This window comes from Lygodium microphyllum, chromosome 1 (assembly GCF_053477565.2).
Source record: "Lygodium microphyllum isolate KBCC chromosome 1, Lygodium_microphyllum_v1.1.10, whole genome shotgun sequence".
Lineage (NCBI taxonomy): Eukaryota > Viridiplantae > Streptophyta > Polypodiopsida > Schizaeales > Lygodiaceae > Lygodium > Lygodium microphyllum.
Window position 1 is genome coordinate 166,227,922 of NC_141135.1, and position 13,510 is coordinate 166,241,431.

Genomic DNA, 13,510 nt, shown 5'->3' on the forward strand with positions numbered 1-13,510 from the left:
CATTGTAACTTCTTCGTCAGTTTTTGAAAAGATAGATCTTGCAGTTGCAGTGGCTTTTTTTTTTGGTTGGTTGAAGAATTTAACTTGGACAGGGGCCCTCTTCTCTTGAGGGGGTAGATGAGAAGACGGATGAGAAAATGTTGGCATTTCTGTCTTTGTGGAGCTTGCCTTACTTGTCTTTCCAGATGACTTGCCTTTTTCCTTACTCTTAGTTAAGGATTTATGTGGAGGAGAGTTGGGGTCGACTGGCGTGATTGCCCTATCCAAAATTAACTCAATACATCTCTCTCTTATCCACCACGTGTATGAATCATGGTAATTTTTGCACTGCAAGGAAAATTGTAATAAGTTGTAAGGTGAGTGATAGTTCGTACTTGTAGGGAGTAAAAACAAAGAAATGGAATGATTATAAAATTTGATAATAATGTTGTTGCTCAAAATCTAATAACGTTGCTCAAAATGGAATGTGAAAGATACTTACATTAACCCCATCTACCTTGAGAATCTTTGAATCTATTGTCCTACGAACATTTGAAATTACTCTTCATCCACAAGAATACGCATCATTTTGTAAGGGCACTTCTTGTAAGAGAAAACTATATGGTTTTTTAGGATCAACAATATCCTTATATATAGTGTCCAAAAAGGTTACCACCAACCTCCCAGCACTCTCAATGGAAACATGTTATAAAAAAAGGACAATAAATAAAATAAACAATAAGCCAAAAAGTGAGGATTTGTATTCAACGCACATTTTTTATTGACTGTGGATACCCCCAAGAGAGTTCATAAGGATAATTTCTCGAGTGAAAATATCAATATATATTAAGCTCCAATATCCTCTGCAAAGTAAGATGTTAGTAAGAAATGCATACTATAAAGAAGTATACATAAAGAAGTATACATTAAACCCTTTGCAAAATTGCATACCTTTCAACGTAAGGAAAAAAAATATGGTAGTTTGTAATTGGATGGAACGATTTGAAAAATAATTCTACGTTTGAACGAGATTTTGAAAACAAATCCACTGATAATAGTGGATCGATGATAAATATAGTTTTAGAGATTTCTTGGCTAAGAGAAGAAATCAACACCCTAAAACCAAAAGCAAAACCAAATGAATGTCAATTGTAATGAACAAAACAACACTATCATTCAACTAAAAAAATTTGAGCCAAAAATACTTACCTTATGCAACAAAAGATTACTGAATCTAATAACTGAATATATTTCTTGACAAACATTCCTTTGTCCTCACGAGAAATACTAAGATAGTCTTCTGAAGAAGTGCAAGAGACATTCACAACCATTTGCCCATATATATCATCCATTCTCTTTAGATTGACAGGACTAAGGACATTGATTTTTCTCTTGCAAACTTCATCCTCTGACTCTATAGTCTCTTGTGGTCGTTCTTGATGGGCGACTTCTTTAGGTTCTTGATAGGCAGACACTTGTTCAGAGGTGGTCTTTGCAGGGTGTAAATGTGTCACGTCCTCAATCACTAGCCGTTTCGCTCTCCTAGGCAATTTTGGAGGAATGCTAAGGATCTCAAATGATTTTTTATCAGTAGTGGGCAAGGGCCTCAATACCTTGTCGAACCTATACTTGATTATGCTAACCATACTAAAGTCTTTGTTTATCAAAGTCATTCTATGAGTGTGGGCAGCAGCAATGTAAGCATCGTTCATAAAATCAATAACGAAGCCTTCAGCAGCCTCCTGAAGGCAAAGAATGGCTGCAAGCTGCCTTTTTTTTTTTTGCATGCCAACTTCAGTGGGACACCCTTGATAATCTAAAAGAAATATCTTTGACAACCCTAATAAATGTTGTCTTTGGAATCACATGCTATGTAGCTCTTTGTGCCTTCCTTATCTCACTAAAACATTTCTGAACATAAAAAAATCTAGACTTTCTCTTTCTCTTCGGCTTGGAAGGGTCTTCTTCTCCATGGGGATAAGAGGGTCCAGGTTGCTCTGTCTGTTGAATAAGGGCTGTAAGGGAGGTTGGAAACTTAGTAGTTGTTGTAGGGTAGGACTGTACATGATGAAGCTTACTCTAGGCAGGAGAAGACACTGTCTCTACACTAGATTGTTTAGATTCCATGGCAGGAGACTGAGGGCAACCAGGGGTAGGTGGGATCTGAGGGCAACCAGGGGTAGGTGGGATCTCAAGATGGAAAGATTGAGAAGCTGAAAGCCTTGTCTCCTCCTCACTCTCTTTGCTGTCTATATACACCTTCCTTGCAGTCTGCTTTGTCCTAGCCATGAACCTGTAGAAAAATGAGACTTGTTAGAACATTTAAAAACTATGAGTAAAAAATGAGACTAGTTAGAATATTAAAAAAACATAAGTAACCCAAACAGAAATAACAAATACGGCACGATAGGAGAAAAAGCTAAGGTTTGAAGTGAAGCTCCTTGCATCTATTTGTGGATGACCGATACAGCGTGATAGGGAAAAACCGTGGGTCAAAAATGTAACTCCTCGCGTCGTATTTGTGATATGCTAAAGCATGGTTTAACTAATACGACACGAATGCAGTGAAACAAAGTTTTAAAAAGCAACCTCTCGCGTCGTATTTGTGGTGAACAATACGATGCAAAAACAACAAAAATAGTGAAGTGTGGATTTGTAGTGTTCGATACGGCACGAAAACAATGAAGCGCATGTTTAAAAATCACCTGCTCGCGCCGTATTTGCGGTGACTGATACGGCGCGACTATGTTTAAGCGCGTGTTAAGAAAACAACTCCTCGTGCCGTAATTGTGGTGTCTGATATAGGGTGAAGTTCATCTCGACGTGGCTGTGTATTTGCGCTCTGGATTTGAAAAGTGAGCCACGTAAGCTACAATCGATCTTTTATAACTACGGGATCCGTGACACATGGCAGTGTTTAATTGGCTAGAGTTTGTGCGGGGCATCCACATGGCTGTCTACGTGGCATCGCACGTGGCAAATATTTTTTGCTCTATATAAACACGGTGGTCAGGCATTTATGACTTTTTTTGCAAATTTACAAGCTTGTTTAGAGTTGAGGTCCACTTTCAGTGTTTACACTAATAGCAACGGTAACAGGGATTTTTTTTTTGGTGATAGCACTATGTGCTTTATTTGGGCCATACAAAATAGTTTCAGTAATGTATACAATACTTGTGTAAATAAAGGCAAAATATACTTAAATCGTAACACTAATACATGAAATAAATACATGATAGCATAATGAAAGCGACCGATACAATCATGGCAAGATACTCTACATAGAAAATGTCTACACAAATCACGTGACCAAAAAAAGAAGGGTATGTGAGCTCTAGGGATCCAAGGGCGAGCTATAGATCATCGCCATCCGAAACCTCGTCCCGCCGCAAAGGAGCATCGAACGGACTTTACAAAAAAAGAAACAACTATACATCAGTCCACCAAACAATAATGCATTCTAATTACACATGGTAACTACTAACAAGAAAGATGAGTGACTTACATGGCCGCCGCGTCCATACAATCGGTCGATCAATGCAGTGAGACCGTGCCTCTCTGCATATCGAGTCTCAAGATCGGTAGGATCCCGATTTGTAATGGAGTGCTACAAAGAAAACAAAATACAACTATTAGAAACGGTGTTTAATTAATAAATATCTGCCATGTATATTCTGGGTGAGGAAAATCCCGATGCCATGCAAAGTGGCAAGACAAAAGAGGGGTGATCCCCCCTTGCCATCAAAGACCCTAAAGGGGTGCACAAGCCGGCCCAGGGAGAACTTTTCTCACTTCTCGATGATTTGAAGCCCGAACTTGTTTGCAGGTGCATATATATTTTGGGGACAGTGTGAATTGGCATGTCATGATGATGCCATTGATGTCTATGACATATTGATGTATTTGGGATTATGCCACTACTGTATATGGAATATTGATGTACCACTGATGTGCTTGCAATGATGTGTGACTGAGAATCAATGCTAAAATGTATCTTTAGATACACATGCAGTCATGTATGTAGTTATGACAATGAATGCAACAAATAGTGCATGTATGATGCTCATATGTGAGTGATACGTTCATGGGAATGCTCATTTTCATGCTAAAAAATGATATTATGGTGTAGACCACGTATATGTATGCTAAAGCAATGTATGGTGCCATGGGAGAAGTGGTTGCAGACATACAATAGATGGGGGACATATTTCAGCTCCCTTGCATTCCTACAGGGTGCTGTAGACATTTCCAGTCAGTTTACAGAGGTAAAGAGTGAGTACCAGCACTGAAGATCAAGTCCCAAAGGGTGTTTGCAGACCTCAGTAACCCCTCCCTATCAATTTGGCACTTTAGTTGGGCACTACCCATCCCTTACAGGCCAAAACAATCCCCTACTACTCTCAAACAAGGTGCAGGATTGCATAAAATAGCTACATATTTGCTATTACATAATTTTTTATACTATACTTGTAGCAGCATGATTATGCTCAGTTTGAAGAGGACATCCTTGGCTTAGAATTGAACAAAAAAGTAGGTCAATCAGAGCTCCCTAGCTCAAGTTACAAGCAAAACAGTGAGGAGGGGTCTAACGGGACTGCACTTAGCCATGGCAGGGAACAGGGGAAAAACTAAGGCAAATGATGACCTCCAGCAAAAAATAAGGGATGCATGCAGCCTGAGGATTGGGAAAAACCCTGAAATGGAAGATGAAGATTACTCTCATAACATGGGGAGCCTCAGCAAACTCACTAACACCCTCAATTTGCATGAGACAAGGCATGCTAAGAGGTATAGAGAATTGATGGAAGGCATTGGTCAAATGAAGACCACTATTGGACACCCTTGCTTCCCAACTCACTAAGTGGATGCAATTCCTGATGCTAGGAGACATATTCCATGGTAGATTCCGTGAGTTTTTGTGGTGAATTCCGTAAAATTATATTTATTTGTCGAGGCTCGTACACAAGGTGGATTCTTTGTGTGAAAAGTTGACGAAGACACCTGCCCTTTTTGGGCATTATGTTAATTTAATGTGCAAGTGGGTGATTCCATAGCAGGTGATTCCGCAAAATACATATTTAAATTAATGGATGTTTATGAGTTTTGAGTGTGCACTTGTATTAAATTAAGGTTATGATAACCAGGAAATCAATGCAAATAAATGCACTAAAATGTACTCAACATGGGAACATCTTTTGCAAAAATACATTTTGCTTTTGTACTCTCTTGTCAAAAAATCATTTATGAAGCAATGTAACAATGTGGGTCCTTAGGCTCACATCTTAAAATATGGAAAGGAAAAGGATGGTCAACACCTTTTGTCTCATTTCAAAAAATAAAGGGTCTTTAGACCTTAGCCAAAATGTATGCAATTCAATTTTATATATCGAGAAAAGAAAAGGAAGAGGCTTGTTGGGTGATTTGAGGAGGTGGGAGGTTGAGGTAGTTAAACCCTCTCTCTTCCTTTATCTTCTCCTCTGATGCTTCATTTTTCCCTCTCCCATTTTGGCACAACTCTCATCTTTCTTGTTCTTACTCCTTTCTCTTGTGCTTCATTGCCAAATCTAATGGAGAGTGAGGAAGAGGAAGAGGGTCAGGATGTAAGAATTTCCTAATTTCTTGTGTGCCTTTCTCTTGTGTGTTTGGAGAGAATGGTTCTTGGTGAGAAGAAGGAGATTTTTCTTGCAGGTTTTCATGGCTAGCAAGTGTGCTTGCAGCCTCTCTTGGCTGGTTCGTGGTTCTCATGGTGCCGTGGCAAGGTGCTCTTCATTTGGTGCACTGGCCGGGAAAGAGGTGGCTATGGAGCTTGTAAGAAACAAGGAAGGGCAAGGAAGATGGAACCATTTCATTTTCACCAATCTCCTCAACCTTCCCATCATTTTACCTTCCAAAATCCATGGCTACCATAATACCTCCCATCTCTACAGACTTTATGTGCATATATATATATCTCTCTCACCGGAGATTAAGAGACGGTTATTTTCTGTCAACACCTCACCACCCCTGACAACACCGCCTCCTCACTCCCTTCTAGCACCTTCCTCCGCACCTCCCATGGTAGGAGAGAGAAAGATAGAAAGAGAGAGGAAGAAGCCATGAAAGCTTGGAGAGAGAGGTGAAGATGAAAGGAGACTTGTATTATTATCTTATAGTGAAAAATTAAGTCCCTAACACCTTATATACCAGCCAATGTAGCTAGTATTTCCCCATTATTAAATCCCCCTCTCTTACACTCAAACCTCCCAAGATGCACATAACCCAAACTTTGGGACTTCATGCCTTGATTTTGCCAGTCCCCAAAAGAAGAAAATTTCCCACATACATGTATACATATATAGCACAAAGGGAAAGAAGTCATAAAGAAAGGACATCACTTAGACTTGGCCATAATCCCAGCAGCAACAAGAGTCTCACTCCATGTACTCCATTGAATTTGTATGTGGTACAATACTAAGGCAATAAAACATTAAGTGCACTTGCACCAAAAAAAATGCATGGCCCTCTTGGCCTTATGAAATCAATCAATACACTGCAAAAGGAAGGGCCCTCTTGGCTAAAAAAAACAAAACCATAAAGCACATCATACATCACCCTATGGCTAAAAATAAACCCTTGGTCCCTCCATAAATCATACCAAAATATAGCACAAAACCATGGGATGGACTGCTTAGGCCCTAGACTAAATGCATTAGATTATTAGCTAATCCCCCTGCATAAATGGCAAGGTATGTTTGGTGAATATGTCATTTAACGATCCTATGCATCCATGAAAGAATAGGAAGATGGTAAAATTGCAACCTGGCTCATCACCCATGCTAACCATTGACAACCATAACAAGACATGTCAGCAACAAACAGTCCCCACAATAGTCCTAGGCTAATAAGATTGGACAACTCTAACAACTCCTCAAGGCCACAATTAAGAATAGCATCCTCAACAAAGGCATAATTTATCAATGAGTCCACAAAGAGGTTCCATAACAAGAAACTAGCTGATAAGCTACTGTCCCAAACATCTTAAGTATATCCAAGGCTACACGATGATACATCCGTAGAATAGGATCCCTCACACTATAAGTCCCATTCAATTGATTGATCACTAAACTACTATATTATTAGTAAAAGTGGTGCTTAAACAAAATCCCATTTTCATAATGACTCTACGTCAGGGGTATGTAGTAATAACCATACCGATACTCGTATGCTTAGTTGGTCCTCAATGAAGCTCCGTCAAAATACAAAGTATAAACCCAAGCCTCATTGATAGGCCATGCCATATCAATCAACCTACTCGTACTTATAATAGTCAAATTTGAGCTGAGAGAGAGGATGTAAGACATACGCTATCCCTCCTTCCTCACTAAAATCAATAGGAGGACTAGTAGGAACCCTATGACAATGGTGGTAGTAGACCTTCATATCCCAAGTAAAATATCTGCCTTGCCACTCAATAATATGATAATCCTTACTCCACCAGATCACTTGACCTTGATGGTAATGTTGTTTTGAATACAAATGTTTAAGATAAGGAATGGTTTTGCTCATCTGATTGCCTTGGCACTAGGCCACTAGGCTGGATCCTGGAAGACTTGCAAAGTACCAAGTTTGACGTCAACCCCTACACATAATGGGTCTTCAACATATTAAATTTTAAACTCTACTTTGTGCAAATTTGCTAAAAGGGCTATAGAGCCAATTTTCCCTATATTAACAACCTTATAAAGGACCAACCCATTTGGATTCTAGCTTGTCGGGAAATAATTCGTGACATGCATCATAATATACGAACAACTGACCCATCACAACTTTATATCTTTTAGCATGAAGATCATGAAGCGCTTTCATGCTCTTCTTTCCTACTATATCTTGCTCTTCAACCTGGGCTTCAAACACCGAAAGTGATGTCTATGACTGTTTGTGTCGGTTTTGAGTGCATCCATCCTCATCTTTGTGGCAATCGTACAAGGAAACTACTAACACATGGAAACCACAATTTTCGTTGCTCCATGCCCTAACTTAAATCATACACATTCACATGGTCCACCTGAGGTAATTCTAGTGGTAAGACATACCCAATAGTCTTGTTTTAGACAACACCATAGACGGTACTACCTCCTGAGGCTATCCTATTCCTTAGTGAGACCGCACCTGAGGGGTAGCATGCTATCCCAAAGTTTTGGAAGCTTCATTTGCGTTCTACTATCTTGACTAGGAGCAACCTGAATCCTTTAGTCTTTCCACCTATTACACCTTTGAATTTGATTAACCAATTTCTTGCTTCACTAAACCCAGTAGGTGTCCCATCAGTAATCCCCACTTCACCTGTCATCCTGACCCCCATGGCACACCATCCTAGTATTTCTCTCCCAAAGTTCTCTTGATTTCCCAATGAAGATCTGGATGCTTTTATCTAGCAGTTTGATGTAGCACACACAATTAATTACCTTGGTCAATTTAATGAAGCTTACAAGGTTGCCATTTTCAAATCCTCGATACACAAGAAGGTTACAACTTGGATAGCTATAGAACATGGTTGGCTATCATGGAATGAAGCCCTAACTGCTTTCTTCATCCACTTACAACCACACTGAACAGATACAAAGACACTTGAATGACTTTGCTACCTTAAGTAAGGTGACAAATCGGTTCAGGCATATACTACCAAGTTTACAATATTGAATAGTTGCATTGATACAAATGCATAGCCAAAGGACAAAATGATGAATACCATGTATGTCCAAGGTTTCAATAAACCTATTTAGAAAGGCTTTGCTTTTGATGATCTCTCTAGCGAACATTAACCTGTTCTATAAGAAATATCTCAGGTTAGAGCAATTTTTGTTGAAAGAGAAGTTAGGAAAGGAAAGTGGTTTGGCAAGTCATCCAAAAAGAACCAACATGACAATAGCAGTGAATTGACTTTTGATTTTAACCTAGACATGGAGTCCAATAGTATAGAGTCTAATTTTGAGGAGGAGGAGGAAAAAAAAGGGGGAAAGCAACATAAGAAAGATAAAGTAAAGAAAGCAATAGACAACAACAAGAAAAACAAGGCTGGCAACCTTTGGTAGTCATAGTTGCATGCATGGTGTGTCTGTTAAGATAAAGTTGTGGATAAGGATAAAAGGTGGATAAGATAAGGACAAGTCAGTATGTCGACAAAAGGATCTCATAGATATCCACTTTGTAAATATCTAAGATATTTAGAGATAAGGCTCACCTACCTCATTTAATGTACCTTGTATATATACAACCACTAGCAATGAAATGCTCAACTACAATTCACTACCTTTTCTATATTGTCTCTATCTCTATCTCTTATTGTGCACATTATCCTCTTATCTTCAAGTTCATGGTATTCATTACATGGTATCAGAAAACTAGGTCCTATCTTTCTAGCTTATCATTTTCTCCTCAAATTCACAAACTACTCGTCCTCCTTTACTCTCATTCTTCTAGTGGCTCTCATTAATTCCATCACCTCCTACAACTGACACATCAAGATCGACAAACTCAATGGCAGCAACTATCAAATCTAGAAGCTGATGGAACTTTACCTATCTCAAGCGAATCTATGGAATATTATCAATGGAAAGGAAGGTTGCCCTGAATAAGAAGGAGTAGACAAGGAAGATTGGATGCAAAGAGATGCAGCTGCGAGAATGGAAATACTTGTCCATTGTGGAGATCATCAAGTACAACTAGTAAGAACAATACCCAGTGCAAAAGGTATTTGGGAATTCTTCAACAATACATATGAACACACAAATATTGTTTATCAAATGACCATGTTTAGAAAACTATCTACTACTACTATGCATGAAGATCAATCTGCCTAAGTTCTTAGAACAGTGCAATCCTTGCTAGATGAAACCATAATATCCGGTCTGGTCATCTCATAAGAATTACAAGCCATGTTTCTACTCTCTTCTTTGCCTCTATCTTGGAGAGCCTTTATTACTACTCAAACTTCCATTGATAAACTCAAGCTTCAGCCACCACTGATTAATAGAATCAAGCACGAGCAAGTCATGAGAGATACCCTTTCTACTTCTTCAAATCAAGAATCCAAGGCTCTAGCTGTAACTGCTTATAACCCAAGACATTTTCAAAAAAGAGGTCAACACTTTCAACAAAAGCCTAAGTTTTCTTCTCGGTCTAACTTCAAAGGGATTCTTGGTAATCCACAACATAAGCCCAACTCTTACCAGTCTTCTCAATCCCTATAGTTAACAAGAAACCCTCATTATCATCTCATATGTAATGTTTGCAAAAGACAAGGTCATATTGAAAAGGATTGTCCTCAAAAAAATAGATTCAACAAATATCAATCAAAAGGTTAGGCTCACTTTGTTAGCATTGGCAATTATGACATAGAAGAGGAACTAGAAACAATCATCAGCCTAGCCACCAGTGTTTGGGCACCTTCATCAAACTCCAAAGAACAATATACATGGTTTCTAGATTCTAGAGCTACTCATCATATGACTTTTCATAAGGAATGGCTAGTCGACTTCAAAGAGATCTCTACTCCACTCCGTGTTGCCATGGGGGACAACAGCATTCAACAAGATCAGGGCTACGGCACAATTCAAGTGGAGCTTCCCTCCAATCACATCATCAAGGTACATAGAGTCTATTATGTTCCCAATCTCAAGAAAAATCTATTAAGTATTAGTGAGCTCACTTCTCAATCCTTTCTCACTGCTCACTTCTATAAAGACCGCTGCATCTTACAGCTACTCTCACCTTCTCTCAAACTAACCTGCCCCAAAGAAGGTCAGCTTTATACACTTGGGTATTCACTACTACAGCCTTCTTCAAATGCTTCAGCTAACTCCACTTCACTCACAAGTCTAGCACAGAACGCTCTCCTATGGCACTCTAGGCTTGGTCATGCCTCTCAGAATGTTCTCCAACAACTTATTCACAAAAAGCTTGCCCGCAGCATTCCACCTTCTCTCTCTCAACTTCCATTTTGTCAAGCTTATGCTCTTAGTAAAGCCACAAATCTTCCTTATCCCGAATCTTACTCCATTACGACTCAACCACTTCAATTAGTACACTCAGACATTTGTGGTCCAATAAATCTTGTATCTCTCGCTGGAGCAAAATACTTTATGGTACTTATTCATGATTATTCAAGATATACTATTGTATATTTTCTCACGAGGAAGTCACAAGTCTTCTCCAAGTTTCAAGAATATAAGGAAGCAGTTGAAAAGAAGCATGGGTTACGACTCAAAGCTCTTTGTACCGACAATAGAGGAGAATATAATTCAAATGAATTCGAAGATTATTGCAAGGCCTTTGGCATTCAACATGAGCTTACCATACCACATCACCCACAGCAAAATGGAGTTGCTGAAAGAAAGAATCATACACTACTCAATGCTGCAAGAGCGTATGATTCTTTCTTTCAGCAACTCCATTTTGGTGTGGGTTGTGGTTTGGTCACTCTCCTGACTTATCACATCTTAAAGTCTTTGGATGCACTGCATTTCTTGTCAATCAAGATCACAAATCTAAGTTTTCTCTTAGAGCCACACAACTGATCTTTACAGGATATGGAGAGCCACATGGTCACAAGGCCTATCACTTCTATGATCCAACTGATAAAGTCTTTATTTATGGCCGAAGTGCCATCTTTCATGAAGATAATCTTGTTCTGTCCAACACCACAACATGTCCATCTCTCACACTTTTTCCAGTCAAAGAATCCTCGACATTAGATATGCCTCATACAAATCCAAACTTCACTTTGACAAAATCCTCTCTGTCCAGTTCTGGCCACAATTGCTCTTCACCTCTTTCATCAGCCTATACTTCTTATAAATGTTGGGGGTAAAGGCACCTCCGTCTAGCCGCCCATGTATTACTACACTGACAGTCACTGCCACTGCACACACTGCAGGTGGCGGGCGCCCGTCACTGTCACTTTATTCTTTATTCTTTTAGTGACAGTTTGAATAAAGGAAGGCCCGGTCACACATTGTGACTGTTGGAGTTCCCATTTCTTGTCTCTCTCTTTCTTGCTCTTGCTCTCTCGCCATAGCTCTCGAGTGCAAGCTTCAATCCTTATCACCTTTCAACTGGTATCAGAGCACGGCTTTTGACTCTTGAGCTTGGCTCGTGGCATTCTCAGCTTCCCATTGACTCCCCACTCACATTGGGTCTCCTTCCCGGCAGCCATAGCTCATTCTCTTGAGCTCCTGTCACTCCCCGGCTTCCTGAGCTTCTTCTCGGCCTATTGAGGCACCATGAGAGGTATTGCTTCATTATTTCAGAGATTTATCTCAGTCCACAGGTCTAGGTAAACAGGGTTTTCATAGGTTGTGGGCAGCCATAGCTCACAGCTCTTGGAGCTTCCTTCACCTGGATCTTGCTTCCAGCCTATCAAGGCTTACTGAGGCTTGGTGTAGGCCTTCTTTGGCCCCCATTTGTGGCCCCTTTGGACCCCATTGTTGACACGTGGGACAATAGACCCCCCAGCTAGCTCACTTTTTTTTTGCACTTGTTTCAAAATCCGACAAAAAAAATCACTCTTTTTGTCATATCTCGGGCATTCGGAACCCGATTCAAGCAAGGTAAGAGTCTAAGTTGGGGTTTTGGCACGCTCCGGACGCGATGGTGTTGGCACCTTCCAGATGGGTTGGAGTCTAAGTTGGGTTTTTGGCATGCTCCAGACACGATGGTGATGTCGGATTTGCCAAATTTTGATGACAAAATATTCTACAACAGATTTCAGGTCTGAGACGACATGTATTTGTATGCCTATGCTTGTTTGGGCATGACTACATAACCGGTTTGATGCCTATTGCATCCCGATTGATTGGGGGATTGAAGCTACATGTAATGCTATGATTTTGGCCTGATTTTGGGGCTGGAAATACACAGTTTATAACAATAAATGCATGCTGAATACTCTTGGGCTGAAGCTATCTTTCGTGCTTTGACATATATGCCTATTGGTTCCGGGTGTATGTCTTGGGTTATGCTATGATGTATTGATCATCGAGGGACGACTTCGAGCTCGTCATTGGATCCAGATGCTTTTGGAAGCTTGAGCTTATTTCAGCCTGCACTTATTGACATTGGTTTATGCTTGATAGTGGTCAGTGCTTTGACAGTTACATGCTCTTTGGGTACATGCTTACTCGACATCTACGGCTTGATGCATTTGTCTTGGCACAGTGTACCATGTACTTGTTGAGCTTTAGTGCTCTCTAAAGACTTGGCTTGGATTCTCATTTGCTATTCCGAAATTTTGTATTGGATGTCACTTTGGTTGTCAAAGATATTTATTGGGATGTATCTCACCGGTTTTCAGATATTTATTGGATGTCACTTTGGTTGTCAGATATCTCACTGGTTTTATCATTACTTTAGCAGGAGGTCCCATCTCTTGGAGTACCAAATAGCAACACTCTGTTGCACTTTCCACTACTGAAGTCGAATATGTGGCATGCAGTATGGCCGCCTAGGAAATAATTTATTTGAAGAAACTCTTGGAAGACATCAGTTTTGGGTA